Genomic DNA, 22988 nt, shown 5'->3' with positions numbered 1-22988 from the left:
GCAGGCAAGATAGATATAAAATCATTTAATCCTGGACACAGATTAGCTGCCAAACGAAGCTGCCACATCAGTTCCCTCTTGTTTAAAGTGTTTTTCCTGTTGCCACCCCTGGGCTTTATTTCAATGGTATCTAATATCCCAAACTTAAATCCAGAGAAATTAACACATATTTTACTATGCCTAAATAAGACATTGGTTTCTTCTGAATTCTTAATGTCATATAAGCGTTCATATATCCTGGACTTGAGACCCCTCTCAGTTTTCCCAACATAAAACCCCCGGCAGGAATTACACTTTGCCAGATAAACTATTTTGCTAGTCTGACAGTTACCTTTTTTGAAAAACACTGTGTCCTGGTTGATATTATCAAGTTTCAAGGTAGCAGCCGATAGTATATATCTACACTGTGTACAACAACCACAGACTTTGGTGAATTCATTCATTTTTTCACTACTATTGTTCATGTTACCCTCCAAGGTAAGTTTCAAGTTGCGGGCCACTTTAGTACAAAAAATAGGCTGTTCACCCACTGCTTGTAAAATATTAGGGTCACCCCTAAAAATGCATGGAATGCAGTCTGTCTGCATAGCTCTCAAATGTGGATCTATTCACATGATGGCCAGAGGATTGCCTGTTATGTTTTATCTGTCCACCACACAGGTCTTGTATCAGATATATCACTGGCATTCTGTCTGTTGAGTGCTATCAGTACATGGCTACATCCATTTATGTTTCTGACTTCATATTCCTGACTAAGGGTATGTTGCAAACTATCCTGTAACACCAGCAACTTTCTTAGTGTATAACACTATTGCAAATATGGTCCTGTGTTCCAGCCTCTGTCCTCAACCTATATACCAGATTTTGTCCATATGACATGCAGTAAGAGGTTGTTATGTAGTGGCCTGTGATTATGTTGTGCTGCCATTCCTGACATCATTCCACTGATGTTGAGGTCCCCACACATATTGTGGGGTTGGGTCCATATATATGTGAGCTACAGCTGGACAAAACATGTGTGCCCTTCTGCAGTCCAGAGGTCAGTGTATGTAACACTGTTATATGCCCCTGTAATTCAGTCTATGGGGGAGGGGTATGCGCCGTATATAACCTAGGCTGTTACATGTGCGGGATATCAGTAGTAAGACACTTTAAGTATATGGCTATACATTCTCATACATTTCACCTTGGGAACACTGGTGGCCTAGTGCTTACTGTAATACAGACTGTTCTGTTTCTCACTGTGATAATGATGTTTTAAGTTAAGCATTGCTATGTAACTGATATATCCTCTTTGTGGCAACTTAATTCTTTCCCCCCTAGGGATTGAGTACAGAGTGTAATTGGAAGCTGCTGAGCTATACATCTGCATTACTTACTGTTGATTGACTGTTATCCTCTGGCCGAGACTTACTTTACTGTTGTACTACTTGAAGGCCTTGGCCTGGACAGCAACAAATGTTATGTTTTCTGATTACTGTATAAAATTATCTGCTTGAGAGTTGCATTACTCAGTTCGTATGTATTTCAAACACACAGCTATATGACATTGCATATACAACTATAATAGTACACAAATAAAATTTATTATGTATGCAAACCTTGTGTGTGGTGTCATATCCTTTGCCTCCTCTGTGGGTATATGTTTCATGCAATAATTGTCTTTTGTATGAGTGAATAATATACTGTCCATTTTAAAAGGTGGCAGCTGTAGGAATATTGGCTGTTCAATCTGCTGTGCACCCTCTAAATATGTATCTTCCTATACATATCTATACATAGTAATATATGTATATCTGTGTGTATGAGTATATACATATGTATATATATATATATATATATATATATATATATATATATATATATATATATATATATATATGCATATTAATGAGGCTACAGCTGAGTTTTTTCAAAACTGGCCAATCATAAATAAGTGTTGGAAATGAGGCATATTTAAGCTCCACAGGTGGGAATACTTGCCATAACTGGTTGCAGCTCCCTTCTGCAGTCAGCATGGCTGGTGTTGGAGAAGGCACTCGATTTTGAGTGCAACATTGGGGCATTGAGGAGACCAAAGTAATGGTTTGGCTCCTTGTCCACAATCATGAGGAAAGACTCCTGCGGGGCCAGTACCAGGGCACCCAATACAAAACGGAGGCCTGGAACTGTCTAGCTCATGATCTCACCAGTGCCACTGGCATTCCTCGGACTGGAGAACAGGTCAGGCACCATTACTCTGACCTGAAGCGACGTAAGGAGGAAAAACTGGACCAGTGGATCCAGGAGGCCCGTGGGATGGCAAATGCCCCAGTACTGAGTAAGTAGCCATTGTATTAAGTAGTTAAGAATTGCTATGCTTGTCTATACTATGGATAGGTATGTCTCAATATCACTGCATTTACTTCACAGCTGCAGGTGTCCGGGCTATAAATCAGCAAGCCCATGAAGATAAGCTGCAAAGGCTGCATCACCAGGCAGGTTAGTAATTATTCTGCATGTACTGTTATATAAAATAAATGAGAGAGCCTTCAAAAAAGTGTTTTAACCCAATAAATAAAGGTATAATAATTCTTTAAGAATTATTCTGCATATACTGTTATATAAAATAAATGAGAGAGCCTTCAGAAAAGTGTTTTAACCCAATAAATAAAGGTGTAATAATTCTTTAATAAAGGTATAATTCCTGGAGTGCGTCTGTGTGATTTTCTTTGATATGTTGTTGTACTGTTGCATTTTAGAAATAGTACTGTTGTATTAAGCAGTGTTAACCCACACTTGGGTAGGCCCATATAAAGTGGATGAAGAGAGTGCCAGTAGCTTTTATACATATTTACAGCCCTCAACTGTTGGTTCATGCCCAGCATGTACAGGTTAATCTGGCACATGAGTAGCTTGGTATTCTGTTCCCCAGAAATATCAGTGTGCTGCCAGAAATGTAGGGAGCTGTTAACATATAACTGATAATTTCACCTGAACATATTTACATAATTATATGAAAGTAGAGCTGCCACTGTACCATCTCAGCAGTAGTGTGTGTGAGCAGCTCTCAAAATATGCAGCAGTAACATCTGCATCCTGGACAGTTTGTATGTCAGATACAGCTCATGTATATAATGATCTAGCAAAATCCAATTGCACAATAGAAGGACATTGGGTAGTGTAATAATACATGTAAGGGACATATAACTGCAGTTAATAGGAATGTAGTGTAATCTAGAAGGATATATAAGTTGTTAATTGAGCTATCTTTTTCCACTCTACTGTATGTGCATAAAAATGCAATTCCACACCTCAGTGGGTATGACTAATCTCAAAACATTTGTTGGGACATATGTCCTATTGGTTTATAAATATTTGCATTTATTTCTATGCATGTGCCCTGTTCAAATACCACAATATTGGTGGCCTGTTGCCATCAATTAAACCTGCATGCTGTTGTAATGTCCACTACTGTTCTATATATGCATGTGTTATGCTTGCTTTTCAACTGTTGAAACTCTGGTGTGTTGGGTTAATGGGAATACTTCTGCATGCTGTTATAACTAACTGGGAATGCTGTTGACTGTTACTAAACCATATCTTTATTAAATTCTCCAAAACATAGTTCATATGGAAAGGCTGGTCCCAGCAGACCCATCTGTCCCACCTCAGCTGGCCAGGGCAGCTGGCACCAGCAGGTCCGGTGCCAGCCTGGGACCTCCTCCGTTTTCCCTGTGCCACCTTCAGGTGGAAGCTCTGCAGGGGATGGTGCTCAGCCCCCTGTGCAAGCGTGGGTGGAGGAGGGCCACCTATCACCCTTCAACCAGTCCAGGCTGTGGTACGTAGAGAGATTGAGCGTTCTGTTGCAGAACCTCTAAACCAGCTTGAGGCACGAGTGGCGCAACTCCCGGGTCAGCCTGCCCCTCCTACACAGCCCCCAGCACAGCCACCCTCTAGACTGTGAAGGTGCAGTGGTGACTGCCCATGGGTGGGGATCTCAGTTCCACTATTGCCATCTGTGGGCTCATGGGCTTGTGATTTCCAAACATCCCTCCCCATCAATGGTATTCACCCACCACGTCATATTCCACCCCATGTATGCATCTTGTTTGTCTTGTCTGATTACCTCCCCAACCTACCTCCCCAAATATACGTACTTCCCCTACCCCACATTCCACTCTCACCTGAAAAAAAAAGGACAATCTGCTCCCAAAAAAGAATTTACACGCCATACATAGCTGCCCATTTTGCACACATGTCCCCTGGACACATAAAATGTAATTTAATTGGCATTACAACATACTTTGTTGTCTTCACCCCTCTCTCAAGGGTTGAAGGTTTCATATGTACCTCCAAATGTATTCCATATGCACAGCTGTTGCTGTTAAAGAAATGGGCAGCTATGGACCTTCCCTACACCCGTCCTGCACATCCCGAGCTATTTTCCCTACTGTCTTTCCCTCTTTGTGCCCCTTTTTCACCACTTTCCTCTCTACCCATTTTTCTTTTCCTTCAAATAAATGAGAGTGGGAGTTAGTGGGAGTAAGCACTATTAAGCAATAGTTAGAGGGCTTGAGCAAGTGTGCTCTTGTTTCTGCTTAGCTAAGCATTTTTAAGCATCACGTAAACCCATGCAAACCCACTTACAACTGCTTAAAAGTGCCTTAGTCACTCAGTATGTGAGGGCCCTTGATCTGCTCAGCAGCAAAATAAAACACCTCTGTCCGTCTCAAACCCCGGACCTTGTACACACTACACGAAGTACCACTAAGCCACGGCAGATATACAACAAGTTGGTGCTGAAATAAATATATCATGCATCAAAATGAGTGAATGTAAAGGAAAAAAAGGAATGCCATACCACACAACTTGTTTTGTGGATCTTTACCAACAGTTGTTGTGGGATTACATTACATGACTGTGATAAGAGAAGCAGCCATTCAAGCAGGAAATGATGTTACACCATCACTTTACAAGCCCCACACAGTATCATAGCAGGACAAATATCGGCATATCTGTTTAGGGCAGAGGCCATACCTCCCAACTGTCCCTAATTTTCAGGGATGTCCCTGATTTTGGAACAAAATTTAGCTCTGTCCCTCTGAATGCCTCCTAAAACTATTGACTTTGGCCAGAAAGGTGGTGAATTACACGTAATGAGTAATGACAATTAAGAGTTAGACACTTATTTTACTTCAGTAAAGGTGTATTAATCCATATGCTCTGGTTCTCTCAAAGTCTCAACTTAATGGCACTAATATTTTAAAGGTGTCCCTGACTTTCTCTACTTTGCCCTGAGTCTGTTCAAATATGTACCGGAGTATTTTGAGAGGTCTGGCAGAGGCAGAAACACAGTGGCATATCAGCCTTCCTGCTGTTGCACACTGTGCAAATAGCTTTGGAAGGAGTTCTGGAAGCATACCCTTATGTAGGAATACAACACTGAAATACAAAAGGATGTAGCCATGTACTGGTAGCAACCAACTGTAACGATGTCATTGCTCTAGTGTTGAAAAGACCTGTGTGGTGAACAGACAAAGAATAACAGGCTATTCTCTGGCTACCATGTGGATTGGTCCACAGTTGGGAGTTAAGCAGACAGACTACTTGCCTTGATAAACTAACATGTACACAGCAACCCTGTAAGTCCAGTAAGATAAAATTCACACAATAATACGTACGCTCTCTGTACGTCTGCACCCCTACCCAAATGTAGAATATGCATGTGTGTGCAGAGTCTACCAACGATGTAGGTAAGCATACTCACTGTACTGATATGTGTCCAGTTGTTCTGAGCAGCTTGTGCTAATGTCAACACTAAAAAAGCACAAACTGTTTAAAACTGAGTAAATGAATATTCACATTATAGCAGTTCACAAACAATTCATGTGCCAAAGGAATACATCTCAATAACTAGCTTTGTATGGCAGTTAATTGTAAATTTTGAAAAGAAAGTACATCCTCCTATCTATCTTGGGTTAGCATTTTGAGTGGCGAGTACATTTCTACACTGACAAGTGTGTACTGGAAGCAGCAACATTTAGGTCTGAGTACAAAATGCAAATCACTGGCTACATCCCTGGCTTCTGATATAAGAACTATACCAACCTTCTGTCTTAAACAATGATGCCCACAGCAAACAAGGATGATCTCCATCTTGGAAAGCTGAAAGGGCCATGCCTACGTGAGTTAGCAATTTATAGTACTGGGTTGCTATGACAGTGATTACTGCAATTACTACACAGCAGGCTGCATGCAATTAGCAAATGGTGGCCACTATTTGGTGCAGAGGCCATCACATGCTCATGTTCAAATACCTACAAAAGCAGGCTGTAATCTCTGCCAACAAACTCAATCACTTTATTGCAGAGACTGACAGAGGGAGATATATATATATATATATATATATATATATATATATATATATATAGAGAGAGAGAGAGAGAGAGAGAGAGAGAGAGAAAGAAAAAGAAATAATACCAAATCATACAAAGGAAAGTTATGTGACACATTGGTATTTACTAGCGTGTAGTAGATGTTTTTGAAGAGTAGTCTACATAATGTGAACCATTCATATGTGGCAGCAGTACTTATCTATGCACAGATGTCCTGCTTAACTATGCTATGGAAAATAGTGTGTTCCTGTGGGCAGTGGGACATACCTGTGAAATGTGTAGCTCAGCATTAAATGTCAAAGATCTGATCCATGTTATCTGTGTTCTGTACAGTAGTGTGGCCAATGGCTGTTGGGATTAGCGCTGCCATTATATAAACATGTTTGTGACAGAGCAACACATGCATGATAGTCATATTAAAGTGTAGCTTAGCATTGGCAACTGCTGTTGCAGTCTAGTATGCTTATCTAGCATTTGTAGCTATATATACCCCTCTAATGTTAGTGTGTGTTCACATATGGCACCTGTTTGTGTTGCAGCAAGGCCCAACAGTTCAGCTGTGAGGTCCAGGGACTTACAACAGTGTGGGCCTTGTGTGTGTATGCCACACATATAAGGAGAAATATATATGTGTCATATATATTCACATCTATATATGTGCATAGAGCAGGAGACATATTGCAACTGTTTGTGTAGGATGGAGATATATATGTTGGTGAAGGTTAGTATTCGCATATTTGTATGTAGGTTTTAGTGTGTGACAAACAAGACAGCATACAGTGCTGGTATATGACATGTGGTGGTTAAACACTGTGGGTGGTTTGTTCAGTTTGCAATGTTGAAGCCAGTGAAGCCTGCTAAAGCTACCTGTGCTGTGAACGCCTTCAATGCATTTATCCCAAGACTGTGCGATTTACTTACATTACTGTACACCTCACATCCTTTGTATAATTGATATTCTCACTATGAAAGGTGAAATGTATATGTGCCTACATATATATGCATATGTACACCAATGGATGTATATATGTATAAATATATATATATATATAATTATATATACTCATACACACCTACATCTACTTGTTGCAATACATTATCTGTACTGTTAACTGACTGTGATGTTCAATGTGTTTATGAATAAGATATGTATCTGTGGGATAGCTTAGTGAGAAACTGTTTATGTCATGGTATTATGGGTCCTTGCATTGATCCTAGCAAAAGCTGTGTATTCTGTTGCTAGGCAGAAAAAGTGCTATTGCATACAGTGTGATTAAGTCCCTTAATTTTAACTAGGGTGTGTCATTGGAGGCTAAAGCACTACAGCTATGAATATTGATTGGTACCGATGCTGAATCCAAATCCTGTGTGTACTGTAGTACTACTTGAAGCTCTGGGCCTGTACAGTAAAGTATGGTGTATGTCCACATTGCTTGCATCCACTGTTTTGTGTGGTCCCTGTATTCATCACAGATTACATTTCTCAAGATTAAGGTTGTGCAAGTACTGATACCCAGTACTGTATAGTACACACTGAAAGCTTATCTGGGTTGTCATACCTTTGTGTCCTGTAATTATGTCTGATGTGCGTGTGGGTATGTCTATAACATGTCCTTTGACATATGTGTGGTAAAACATATAACTGCGTATCTAGCAACATTCATAGTATACTACAGCAGTATGCGACCTATATTCCCAATTGAGCACATATTTTGGACACGGGTTTGCCATTAACAAGTTGTGTGGTATAATAGTAATACATTTACTGGACCTTACACTGATTGTAATGGATGATATATTTCGTTACATTTCAGCTTGATGTATATCTGCTGTGGCTAGGTGGTGCATCGTGTTGCATACAGTGTGCCAGGTACTTTTGTATAGTCTTATATAGTGATTTTATTTTGTTGCTGTGCAGAACATGGTTCATTAGATTGAGAGTGAGCCAGGCACTTCCAAGCAGTTGTGGGGTGAGCAGTAATAAGTGGCAATTAAAGTGTTTCACTCTTGGTTAGCTAATAGGTTGCCATATATGGCAGTTCAGTGATATCTGTACTGTATAATGTTAAATGTGCCATATGACTTGCTCAGACATATTTTTGTATTTATGTCTTCCAGGGATCATGGCACATCACAGGAACCCCACTTACAGTAGTGCTGAAGATGACATAATTACTACCAATATGATTCAGCACTACAGTCTCATGTTCTCACGAACCAGCCAGGACCAGCAGGAGCATACTGCAATGTGGCAAGATGTTGTCTGTAGGGTAAATGAAGTAGGCCTGCATAACCAGACATATGATTAGGTACGCCACCACTGCAGTGATCTTCTCAGACATGTCCGTCAGCATGCTGCTGATGTGTGGAGACAACAGCTTGCAACAGGAGGTGGTGTTAATATCCACACACCCCCCTCACCAGCGTGGAGGAGCTGCTCCTGAGCCTGGTGGCACCTGCCCAACAACAACAGCAGCAGACATACACCATGATGGAGGTTGGAGCCACCCAGCAAGCACGCATGGAGCACGCAGGTAACATGGCATATCTGTAGACTACTGTTATCTGTATTGGTAGATCATACATATGTGAGATGTGGAGTGTGTCGTTAAAAGATGTGGAGCCTGTTGTTGTGCAATACTGATCATTTGGAACATAATCTGTAGCCCTGTGAATGTAAACTGTTGTTGTACTGTAAGATTGTAAACACACAGTAGCAATGCCACAGTTGTGCCGACTGACAAACTGTCTCATCTCTATGTAGGTCCCTCTGGGGTGACATCAAGGCAGCAGACAGATGCTGGTGAGTGTGTTCTACATGTATTATTGTAAATAAAAAGTGCATGTCATAGTTAAGGTGTAGGCCATGCACACAGTTAACACACCTACCCATAATGCATGCTGTGCATGTTTGGTGTATGACATCGCACATCTCACTAATGTGATTAGCTGTCTCAAACACATGCAGTATCCAGACCATCTCAAACAAATGTGGTTAGATTGTAGTGACCATTGGATAGGCACAATTGATACTCAACATGCACATAACATACACATCTATGTCATATACAGAGCATTTTAACATGCTACACATAAAGGATTCCCAAACCCACTGTAAAGACACACTTCAATATCCAAAATCTTATTCACACATTACACATAATATACCTGAGGGGTAGAGGCCTATCATGGGGCATTTAAACAATCTGCAACACACTACACATTCATGTTAGGGAATGCTCCTTATTGGCCTCCTTACAAATTCATGTAACAACTGTTTGTGAAATGGTGAATGTAGCCAAGGTAGTACAGTTCCGGTACAGCATGAGGAGTGCTGGTTTGGGAAACATTTGTAGCCTTGAGTGACCACATGATGCTTCATGACGATGGCCTATGGTACTACACCCCATCCAGTTATTGTAACCACAGTACTACACATAGCTTTCATTGCTATACACCTTAATGTTGCGTGTGTGCACACATATGCACCTGTAAACAATATGCATACCAATCACCATTTGCACAACTGACACATATATGTCTTGTGATGCTATTGAGGTTTGAATACCTGCACAGCAATGTTGTGTCCATGTATGCATTGTGTTCCAGGGGGAGGCCCATCACCTAATAACAAAACACATGCATCAAAGCCATGTATACTGTTAGTAACAAGGACAGTCTACACTTGCACTGCATGCTGTTTAGCAACACCTGTCCAGCATGCTAATATGTGTGATATGACTGTTTTGTTTGTGATACTGTATCTCACCATCACCTGCTATTGTGTATATTCTGAGATTGTTGGTGTTGTGTGTGTCTGCCTTAGGGAGGAGTGTATTTTTGTGTGTGTGTGCATGTCTGCATGTGCACGTGTGCATGAGCGCAAGTGTGCATGTGTGCATGTGCGCATGTGTGCATGTGTGCATATGTGCATGTGTGCATGTGTGCATGTGGTCTGACATCATGTTCAGGTGTTAAAGTGTGATTCCTGTTTTCCTCTCACAGGTGCTGAGGTGGGGCTGGTTCAGTACAGTAGGGAACCTGATGTCACTGAGACAGACAGTGTTCATGAGGATAGGTGTGTTGAGGCACAGGCAGGTTTGTCAGGGTCTGTTTTTGGGCCACCAATTGATAGTAAACAAGTCTCCACCCCATCCATGCACACAGTCATACTGCCTGTACATCCATCATCACCATTGCCCTTATCTGAGGGACAGTGTATGGTTGGCACTGGTTAGGACAGTGTGGTATCTATGGCACATGTATCAGGACACAGCAGACATAGCCAGATGTCTGGAATGGTATCACATAAGCAGATGCCCAGGGGTTCTCATCAGAGCACTGCTGGTCATCATGCCCCTGGCAGACATGCCACACCTCTTTCTACCACACGCATGTTCCAGGCTGTCATGGAGGCACAGACACAAATGGAGTGATATACCAGACAGGCACTAAGGGCACAGAGGGTTCATAACACCTCTGTAAATGACAGTATCCGTGACCTAGCAGGTGCCATACGTAATTACACTGAGGTCATTGATAGACGGTGGGGTGAGACATTGGATGTCCTCCACAATGTCACGTCCATGTGTCAGGACAGTGCGGGATGGTTGAGACATCGACGGGGATGTATGCCAGCAACATCAGCAGCTGGAGGTCACTGTGGATGTCCAGCAAGTCACAGCCGCTCCTCTAGTGCCAGTACCAGCCCCAGCAATGTTGGGGGGCTGTCCATATGCCATCCTAAAAGACCACAAGCACGTGGCTCTGGCCAGTCCCAGCAGGGACCTGAATCTAGTGGACATATGTCAACCTCTTTTGATAGTACCCAGTCTGGATTAGTACCTGATACTGTCTGTCGAACCCCCTGCCAGGCACAGGTTCTGTATCCATGGCCAGAGACAGTGATCTGTAAAGTCTGCCACGTACAGTCTGTAGCTGTCTCACAAATCCCTGTATATGGCAGCCACATGGTGGAACTGTGTGCATGCAGACACACAGACACATAAACTAGAAACCTAGGGCAAACACATACCCGCATACATTACATCAACATTGGCCCATAACAGTACTCATGGCCCTCACACACACTCACACACACATGTCGATTGTATGGCTCAGTGTAGGCCTCTGGCAAACCAACAACACACCCTGTGCATATGATGAAGCCTGTGCCACCTCCTGTCATCTGTAACATTGATGCAGGAACAGGCTAACATGGTGCTGATGCACAGGGTGACTTTAATAAAGTATAACAATGGTTGAATGTGTAGCATGTTGTCAGCAGTAAAGTGTAATATATCCTTGAAGGTGTAGCTGAGCAGCACGATGCATTAAAGCTGTAATTAGCAATGCTGTATTGTTTCCACCTGTGTTTATTCCAATTGTGTTTTGTTTGCCCATGTGCCACTTGGCTGATGTGTGTAGTTGTGTCAGCATGTGTTATACAGTGGAGAGTAAGTGTGGGGTGTGTGCAGCACAGGTCTGCAGGTGTACATTTGTGAACATGGTGGAGGTGCACTGTTTGCATGTACGTGCATATTGGACACATGGGCAGGGTGACATGCCCTGTATTGGCCAGTGTTAATACTTCATACTTTCTATTGGTGGCCAGTATGTATTGTACTACACACATTTTGGAACTTGAGTACACATGTGTGTGTATGACACAGGTTGACACTGTGCTGTGGGTGATGCTGTTGATGCTATCTGTCATTGGTTTGCATTACTAAGGTTAACACTGTCCCAGCTCCAAAATCCTTTATTAATGCACACTGTTCACCTACAGGGTTGCATGGACCGTGCTATCACAAACACAAGAAATTCTCACTTATACAGTAAAAGTGCATTAGTCTCATGGACCCCTGCCATAAACTAAATATATAATAGAAGGTGTGAAGTTGTACCAACAGAGTTACATACCAAGAAGGGATAACCTCTCTGGTCAGTATTATTGGGAAAATACAATCCCTCAATAAACATACAAGGCAAGCTTCAAAATACAAAATGGCAAGAATTCCAAAGACAACACTAAAGCTTTCTTCAGTGTTCATAATCTACAGGGGAAATCTCAGATCAGGTCACAGTTAATGTAAATGGTCACAAAGTACACTTATCTGACTGACATTACCAATTCCTTGTCAGACAGTTTGAATTCGGATTTCACCACCCTGTCATTACACAAGGGCCACATTTCCAGACCTGAAGAATGTAAAACCTGATGATTCATAGACACTCTAGTGAAAACATCACTTTAACAAAGTATACACCACAGTGGCAATGGTACTGGACAGTGTCCCTGGCTGTGTCATACACTAGCTGACATATGAAGTCACCACTCACCTAAACACTCTGTCCAGATGCAGCCTCTATACAGGTTACATACTTGTGGAATGACACATGGTAATGGTGTTCACAGTCCACAAGGGTTGAGCTACAACATCTTCTTCTTCTCCTTTCGGATGCTCCATTAGGGGTCACCACAGTACATAATTTCTTCCTGGCCTCTGCATCTTGCGCTATCACACCATCCACCTGCATGTCCTCTCTCACCACAGCCCTAAACCTCATCTTAGGCATTCCTCTTTTCCTGTTACCTGGCGGCTTCATCCTTAGCATCTATTTCACAATATACTCTGCATCCCTCCTCAGCACATGTACAAACCAAGTTAATCCTGCCTATCTGGCATGGTCTACTAACCTTCAAACCTGGCCTGACCCTCTAATATACTTATTCTTAAACCTGTCCACCCTCGTCACACCCAGTGCAAATGTTAACATAAATTGATTAAGGGTAGAACTACAATAGGTCCTGGAAACTCTCACCCTATAAGCCAGACCAATGTTATTTGGAAGGCTATGGAGCACAGCATTATGGAACTCATTAACAGAGACATTATGAACCTGCAAACACTGCACCATACCCATAGGTTCTCTAAAGGCCAGATCATGGCTCCTACACCTAGTAGACTTCAAGCCACTCAACAAGGCTATAGGTGAGGGTGGGTAGGTCAACACAGCCAAGCTATAGCTCACTAGCAATTCATACCCATCCCACATACTGGTATTATACATAACATCAATAGACTGACCATAAATGATTGTTAGATGATTGCTTGACAACTGACACACAGATGTAGGACACAGAGTAATATTTGCAGCCTCCATGTACAATTCTATGCCAGTAACAAGTAGTATCCACCTGCACTCAGTCTTGGGACCACTCCTGTTTGGCATATAGCTTTCTTAGGTACAAGCAAACACAGTAGGGATATGTCTGCCCACGTTTGATGACAATGCGTACTGTGGGCTATACTTTATTCCCCAGATGACACACACATCCTCCAAAAGGGTATCATGCAGACAGATACCTGGTGTCAAACTCATGCTGTAAAGCTATAAGCCTAAGAAAGCATAGTTATCCACTTTTAGAAAACAAAGTATCCCCAGAGTACCACATAGGTAGTAGCCCCCAAAATGTGGAACAGGTGTTAATGTATACATAGAGCCATGTGTTTAGTCATCTCTCTTTTGATGATCACATTACCAAAGGGTTTTGGAAATCCCTCTGTGGAGCACATAAGCAATAAAGGGTTTGCATGCAGATCCACAGAGGTTGTTGCACACCTATAATGATTAGTCATCTTTGCCAGACTTTGCTTGCTTTGGAGCAGGTTTCAAATATACCTCAAGCATAAACCCTCACTCACTCTCTTCAATAGAAACTGTGATGAGTGGATGTGAAACGGAAGACATAGCCTAGGGATCACTGCAGTGGCTAAGCTTGTTACAAGCATACAGAAGTGACCTAAGGTCTGGAAAGTGCCAGCACGCTCTGGCAAAGATAACACATGCGTTCATGGAGAAAGCAGAGTACCCACCTATGAAATACTTGAGGTCACATGTATGTGTATGGATTTGCCCCACAGCTACCTTACATGTGTAATGCACATGCAGTTGTCATTGTGATATGTCATACACTAGAAAAATCAAACCCCACTCCACATTGGCCAATGGTGTCACACCTGGAGCACAGACACACACACAGTCAGCAAGTGTGCTATTCAAAATCTTTCCTAACTACATTATGATATTACAGCAGTATGCGTTTACACGATGCGCTATACACATTACTGGGATTTCATTTTTCCATAGGTATATTTGTAGGTTGGTGACATCATCAGACTTAACAAAGATGAGTATACCACTTTTAAGGGGTGTGAGTAGTCTCCAAAAAGGCTGTTCCTTTCCAGAGAAACACACACACGCGCAGTAAACAAGTGCAGGATTCAAACCCCTACTTAATTATATTATGATACTACAGCAGTATGCATTCACACTACACGCTGTATACATTAAGGGGATTTCACTTTTCCACAGGTATATTTGCAGGTTGGTGACATCATCAGACTTGACAAAGATGAGTATACCACTTTTAGGGAGTGTGAGTAGTCTCCAAAAAGGTTGCTTTTCCCCAGGGAGACACATACACTCACACACAGTTGGCAAGTGCAAGATTCTAACCCCTACCTAACTACATTATGATATCCCAGCAGTACATATTTACACGACACGCTATACACTTTACTGAGATTTCCCCTTTCCACAGGTATATTTGTAGGTTGGTGACACCATCAGACTTGACAAAGATGAGTATACCACTTTTAAGGTGTGTGAGTAGTCTCCAAAAAGGCTGCTCCCCAGGGAGAGACAGACAGACACACACACACACACACACACACACACACACACACACACACACACACACACACACACACACACACACACTTGGCAAGTGCGGTGTTCTTAATCCAAACTAAGTACTTCTTTACACTTAAGCAAGCAATATGGAGTTACAGGGTGCAATACAGACATTACTTGCGGACAGTCTGCACAAAGTTTTTTTGCTAACCTCAGCAGGCTTATCATACTAGGTGTATTGTGAGTGTATTGTATGCATAGGCCATGACCATATCATATATGGGTTGATGCACCACATGCTGGCACACACAGGGTCAAACCTTGAGTAGCATCTTACCTTCACCTACATGATACTGCAATATAACTGAAACATGATAACCTTCAACAATTGGCTGAGCTTCTGGTGTCATTCAAAGGGGATCCAGTCTCTGTCTGCCTCTGATGACATGATTGACAAGCCTTGCTGCTTCACTACAGATGGTTTGTATCTGTCGCCCCTATGCTTCTGAATACTGGCGAAGGCTCTTGTTGTCCCCATATTACCTTTTTTAGGGAAGGCTCAAAGGTTCATAGGTTCATAGGTAAGTACTAGGCTCTGCCCAAGGGCATTTATAAGCCTAGCTACAATGTGTTGGCTTTCATCTCCCTTTTAAATTAGTTTCTTGGGCCACTGTCTAGCAGGGCCACTGAAGTGATCCCAGGGGTAAATTCACAATTTCCCATCCACTCGTCAAGATTCCTCTTGAAGAGAGTCTGCAAGGGGCTCTGCCTAACATCAACTGAGATTCTGTTCCAGAGTGAGGGAAGTCTCTGGGACAGGAATCTACCCCTCCAGCACATCCTATTTATTGCTTTGCTGAGGTTTAATTCACTGGAGTGTGTGGCTCTAAGAGATTTGTTTTTCCTTGAGGTGGAGCATGTCCATTAATTCCGGGTTGGACATGACCTTATACATCAGGCATAGATCACCTCTGAGCAGGCAGTAAGCAAACAAGTAGAGCTGGAGTTTCTTTAGTTGAGCTGCATAGGGCATCTCTTTGAAGCCCATGATCCTCTTGGTGAGGTACTTCTGTGGTCTTACCAGCTGTTGCATGTGCCAATTAAGGTACATACCAAATGGGGCATTGTACTCTATTATGGGCCTAATGAGTGATGAGTAGAGGGGCACAATGACCTCTCTTGATCTAGAGGTGAACCCTTTTGTGATTAGGTGGGCTACACAGAAGGAATATGTAACCACTTTGGCGATGTGATCATCAAAGGAGAGGTTACTATCTACCTGGGTCCCCAGGTCCCTAATTACATTTTCTGTACCTAGTGGATTACCACCTATGTGGTAATTCGTGGGCACTTTTTTTTTCCAAAGGGGATGACTATGCATTTTTTGGCATTCAGCTTGAGGCCATGGTTTTGACACCAGGTATCTGTCTCTGTAAGACCCTTCTGGAGGATGTCTGTGTCAGCCAGAGAGTCGATTGTGGCCCCCAGTTTGCAGTCATCTGCGAACTTGGTCAGCCATAGTCCTCCCATGCTTGCCTGTACCTCAGAGAAGTATATACTGAACAGGAAGGGTCCCAGGACCGAGATCTGTGTGATGCCACTTGTGACTGGTTTAGAGTCGGACATGGCACCCACAACTCTGACCATGTGTGTTCTATCCATGAGCCAGTTGGCCACTCATCTCATGACATAGGGGTAAATGTTCAAGCTGGTAAGCTTGTCTATGATGCCAGAGTGAGGAATGGTGTTGAAGGCCTTAGTGAGGTCCAGGTAGGCTGCGTGAACTACCTTCCTTTCATCTATGGCCTTGGTAATTGTTTCAAAGAAGTCAACTAGGTTTAGGAGGCAGGATCTGCCTTTAACAAAGCTGAATTGGGTAGGGTCCAGTGTCTGGAGCTACCCAATGTCTCTATTTATGAGTTCTATGATAATTTGCTCCATAGCTTTGCAGACCAGGCTGGTCAGGCTTATAGGGCAATAGTTCCCAGGTTCTGTTGTGGCACCACCTTTGTGGAGCGGGATGACTGTTGCTGTATGCCATTCTTTGGGTACATAACCTGTGGTAAGGCTGAGTCTGAACAGTGAATTTAGGTGAGGGTTTAGTTCCTTTTGGAGCTCGTGTAAGACACAGCCTGGGACACCATCCGGTCCCATTGATGCTGTGTTCTTAGCTTTGGAGAGGGCTGTTTTTACCTGCATGTCCGTGATGTCTGGGGCTCTGCATTCTTCTGGGATTGACACAGGCCCTTTTGGGGGTGAGGGGGGTGACGTTTGCACTAAACTTATCTGCCAGGATGTTGGCAATGTCAGTTTGTTCAGTGTATTTTTTGCCATTTTGTAGTAGCTAAAATCATATCTGAGAGTTGCCACGTAAATGTTTGATATAGCTAAAGAAGGCTTTGTGGTTATTTTTAGATTCCTTGGCAATTTTTCTTTAGAAACTGTCCTTGGATGATTTTATGAGCAATCGTAGTTTCTTGCTAATAATGATCAGTGATGCCTTTTTGGAATTTTGCTCTATCCTGTAGTAGTTTCCTCCTTCTGTTGTATAGCTTTTTTATGGCCAAGGACCACCAAACTGGTTTCCTCTTTTTGGAGGAGTGAGTCTTGGTTTTACTCGGGATGGCTTGATCCATGCATCCCTGTAGATGCTCATATAATGCACTTGTAAAGGATTCTGCAGATTGAATAGCATTATTCTGTAGCAAGGGGGCTTTGAAACTTTCCACTTCAGTCTTGAGAAGTGTGAAGTTTGCTTTTGAAAAGTTTTTCACAGTGGTTTCCTTGACTGGGGGTGGGGTTGGGATGTGGATGTCCAGTGTCATTACTTTATGATCTGATATTACCAGCGAGGGGTTAACCTCTGGTGTGGAACACTGATCCCCCATGTTGGTGATGATCAGGTCCATTATGTTGTCATCTCTAGTGGGCATGGTGACCAGCTGTTCCAGGGCGTTTGAGTTTATAAACTCTAGGAAGCATTGGGCAAAGGAGTTTGTACTTGAGTAATTCTCCCAGTCAATGTTTGCGTAGTTGAAATCTCCTAATATCATGGTATTTGGTAGGACCTTTATATTTTCCAGTGTTCTCAGGAATGTTGAGTGAGGGTCGTGAGACAAGGTAGGTGATCTGTAGCAGGCTGTGATCTGATAAGCAGCTTTGCCCACTGTTAGTTGCACTTGGATGGTCTCCGAGGCCTCGTGCTGTGCCACTAACCTGGAGGTGTGGGTATCCTTTATGAAAATGGATACACCCCCTCCTTTTGTATTTCGGTCCAGGTTTTGGGGCCGAAGCTCGGAGAGATTGGGATTTCTTTAAGTGGAGCATGTCCAACAGCTCTATGTTTGACATAGCTTTGTATGTTAGGCAGAGATCACTTCTGAGTAGGCGATATGTGACAGAGTAAAGCTGGAGTGTTTTGAGACGGTCTGTGTAGGGCATGTATTTGAGGCCACTAATCCTCTTTGTGAGGTATTTCTGCGGGCTTTCCAGTTGTTGTAGATGTCTTGTGAGGTACATACCAAAAGGAGCATTGTACTCTATAATGGATCTAATGAATGATGAGTAGAGGGGAACAATGACCTCTTTTTTTTCTGCATGAGAAACCTTTTGTGATGAGGTGTGCCACATCGAAGGATTTCCTGACTACTGTTGCAATGTGATTATCAAAGGAGAGTCTACTGACCACCTGTGTCCCAAGGTCTCTTATCACACTTTCAGTGTTAAGTATACTACCGCCTATGTTGTAGTTCATTGGTATAGAGTTTTACCAAAGGGGATGACAATGCACTTTTTGGTGTTGAGCTTGAGGCCATGGCTTTGACACCAGGCATCTGTCTCAGTGAGGCCCTTTGGTAGGATGTCCACATCGTTAGTAGTTTCGATTATGGCTCCTAGTTTGCAGTCATCCGGGAACTTCATTAGCCAAAGGCCTTATGTGTTAGCCTGTACTTCAGGGAAGTAGATACCAAACAGGACAGGACACAGGACTGAGCCCTGTGGTACTCCACTTGTCACTGGTCTGAAGTCGGAGTTGGAGTCTGCTACTTTCACAGTGTGGGTTCTGTCAGTGAGCCAGTTGGCAACCCATCTTGTGACATAGGGATTTGTACCTAGTTTAGTGAGTTTATCTATAATTCCAGAGTGGGGGATGGTGTCAAAAGCCTTGGCAAGATCTAGATAGGCTGTGTGAACCACCTTACCCTTGTCTACAGCTTTGGTGACTGCTTCAAAGAAGCCTATCAGGTTTAGGAGACATGATCTGCCTTTTACAAATCCAAAATGGTTGTGGTCCAGAGTTTGGAGATTGCCAATGTTTTTGTTTATAAGTTCCATGATGATACGTTCCATGGTCTTGCAGACCAGGTTCATGAGGCTAAGGGGGAGCTAGTTCCCGGGGTCCGTGGTGGTTCCCCCCTTGTGTAGTGGGATAACAGTCACTGTGCACCATTCAGCAGGCACAAAGCCTGAGGTGAGGCTATGATTGAACATGGTACTTAACTGTGGTGCCAGTTTGTTCTGTAGTTCATGTAGAACGCAGCCTGGGATGTTATCTGGTCCCATGGATGCTGTGTTCCTGGCTTTGGAGAGTGGTTTTCACCTGTGCAGCTATGATGACAGCAACTTTGCATTCTTCCGGTATAGAGATGGGCTCTTTCATGGGTGAGAGGGGGGTAAAGTTAGCACTGATCCTATCTGCCAGGATGTTGGCAATATCAGTTGGGTCTGTATACTTAGTGTCATTGTGCTGTAACTCAGAGCAAATCTGAGTGTTACCATTGTGATTCTTGACATAGCTATAGAATGCTTTGTGGTTGTCTTTAGACTCAGTGGCAATTTTGTTTTCATAATTAGCTTTGAAGGATTTTATCAGGGATTGCAGCTTCTTACTGAGGCTGACCAGGGAGCTCCTCCACTCATGGGTTTTACCCTCTTTTGCAACAGTTTCTTCCTTCTGTTGTGCAGTTTGTTTATGGCAGAGGACCACCAGATTGGCTTCCTTTTCTTGGAGGATAGCATCTTGGTTCTGTTTGGGATAGCACGATCCATGCACAAGTAAGTAAGTGCTTATAAAGTGCAATTGTGTAGGATTCAGTAGTCATAACTATATTGCTCATCTGCATGGGTGTCCTGAAGTTCACCACTTCTGTCTTAAGAATCATGAAGTTGCCTTTGGAGATATTTTTTAACATGGTTTCCTTAAAGGGGGTGGGGACAGAATGTGGATATGTAGGGTAATTAGCTTATGGTCAGAATGGACCAATAAGGCATTGACTTCAGGTGTGGAACACCAGTCACTCAGGACAAACCAAACCCCGTAACCAACACAAATAACCACAAAGTGAGCTAAATGCTACTCATTGTCAGAAGTCTCAGCCTCCAGATGCACACACTCGAGGCACTTCTCAGTATGGAGAATATTGATATCTGTGCAGTAACAGAGACCTAGTTCAAGGTTCCAGAGAGCACACCAGCACTACCAGGATACTACTCATTCCATACCTTCCAGCATCAGAACCTGGATCAGAGCACATAGGGTGGGGATGTATCCATATTCATCAAGGATACTTACACCTCTCTCTACATGCTCTCTACAGGATATGTACCCATAGAATGTTGCACAGCAACGTTCTTCCCACTCCACAGGTGTGGGGCCACAAAAGACCCTTGGCATTCATGCTCTATGAACATGATGTGTCTGATCTGCAAGGCAATGGAGCCAATCATAATGGAAGTCAACAATAAAGACATTGGGAACCTTCACATAGTTGAGCACATCCAGTTTGGCTTCGTCAAATGCAGATCATGCCTCCTGAACTGGGTGGATTTCTTTGAGACAGTTACCCAGGCTACAGATGATTGAAATGAGCTCCACACAGCCTACCTATACCTAGCTAAGGCCTTTGACACCATTCCCCAGTCAGGTATCATAGATGAACTCACCAACCTGGGCATGAATCCGTGCATCACAAGATGGATTGCAAACTGGCTCACAGATGGATCCCACAAATTAAGAGCTGCTGGCTACATGTCAGACTCTACACCGGTAACAACTGGTGTCCCCCAGGGTTCAGTCCTGGGGTCCTTCCTGTCTGGTATAGACTTCTCAAAAGTACATGCCAACACAGGAGGGTTGTGGTTGACTAAGTTTCCTGTGAACTGTAAAGTGTTTGCCATAATAGATTCCCCGGATGACACAAATATTCTCCAGAAGGGACTCTATGAGACAGATGTGTGGTGTCAGAATCATGGCCTCAAACTCAATGTGGAAGAATGCATAGTAATCCCCTTTGGTGAAAACAAAGTACCCACAAACTACCACATAGGTGTTACCCCCTTAAAACTGACAAGGTAATAAGGGATCTGGGGACACAATTAGATAGTCATCTTTCCTTTGACAACCATGTTGCCAAAGTGATTGGGAAATCCTAGGTGGCCCACCTAATCAACAAAGGGTTTGCATCAGGATCAAAAGAGGTAGTGGTGGCCCTCTACTCTTAAGTCATCAGACCCATCATTGAGTACAATGCACCATTTTGGATGTACTCGACTAAGCATATCCAGCAGCTGGAGAGACCACAGAGGTACCTCACCGAGAAGATTACTGACCTCAAACAGTTGTGTTATCAACACAACTGGTAAAACTAAATCTGTTCTCCGTTGCATACCACCTACTCAGAGGCACACTCTGCCTAACATAGAGAGCCATGTCCAACACATAACTGTTGAACATGCTCCATCTATGGATAACAAAATTGAGTCGCACTACACACTCCAGGGATATGAACCTCATCACAACAATGAATACAACATGCTGGTGGGATAGAGTACCATCCCGGACACTTGCCTTACTATGGAACAGAGTCCCAATGTACATCAGACAGAGCCCCTCGCAGACATTGCAGACATTCTGCAATAGGAACCTTGATGAGTGGATGGGAAACAGACAATTCACGCCAGGCATCACATCAGCAGCCCCACTAGAAAGGGGCTTAGGGTACTAACTATTAGAACTAGGGCTTGGTAGACTATCCAATGGGGTGGTGAAAGCTGCCTAACTTCGTGAAGATAGTCTACTACATACCTATGAACCTATGTGACAGATACATGTCTACAGATAGTCGATGTGTACTTCAATGTACAGTCATGTTGTACAGCAGGCACATGGACCACATACACTGTAATGCTTACAGATACTGGTGGCTGTTATGTACAGTGGGTGAGATGTGCACATCATGTCTTTTGTGCCATTGGGTTGTGTGCTGTGTGGGACAGTCCTGGATGGCTCCCTGTCATGGTCACTCTCTTACACACATCTCTGCCCATCCATCTTTGGCTTATTACACTGTGTTCCCCCTACATATATATATATATATATATATATATAGGTACATAAGTAGGTAATAGGCTATCTGCCTGAAGGCATATATTAGTATGGCCAGAGTGTGCAGCTATCACCACACATGGGGTTAGTTCCCTAGGCCTCTGTGTAGTAGAGCTGATGAAGTGATCCATGGTGTGACAGTTCAGTTTCACATACACTCATCAAGGCTCCTCTGGAAGAGTGTCAGTTAGGGACTCAGCTTAATGTAGGTTGGGAGCCTGTTCCAAAACAAGGAAAGTCTGTGAGTTAGTAATATATCCCTCCAACATGTTCTATTTATTGTTGTGATGATGATATCCCTAGAGCATGTGGCACAGTGAGCTTAGGTTTACTTCAGATAGCACATGTACATCAGTTCTCCATTGGACATGGACCTGTCTGTTGGGCAGAGATCGCCTGAGTAGACAGTATGCAACAGAGTACAGATTGAGTTAAATTCAGTCTTGTTGCATGGGACAACTGTTTGTGGCCAGTAATCCTCTTGTTGAAGTACTTCAGTGGTCTTTCCAGCTGCTGAAGTTGCCTAG

Source organism: Protopterus annectens, chromosome 7.part0 (assembly GCF_019279795.1).
Source record: "Protopterus annectens isolate FY-2018-M chromosome 7.part0, PAN1.0, whole genome shotgun sequence".
Lineage (NCBI taxonomy): Eukaryota > Metazoa > Chordata > Ceratodontiformes > Protopteridae > Protopterus > Protopterus annectens.
Note: the sequence above shows the minus strand (reverse complement) of the source record.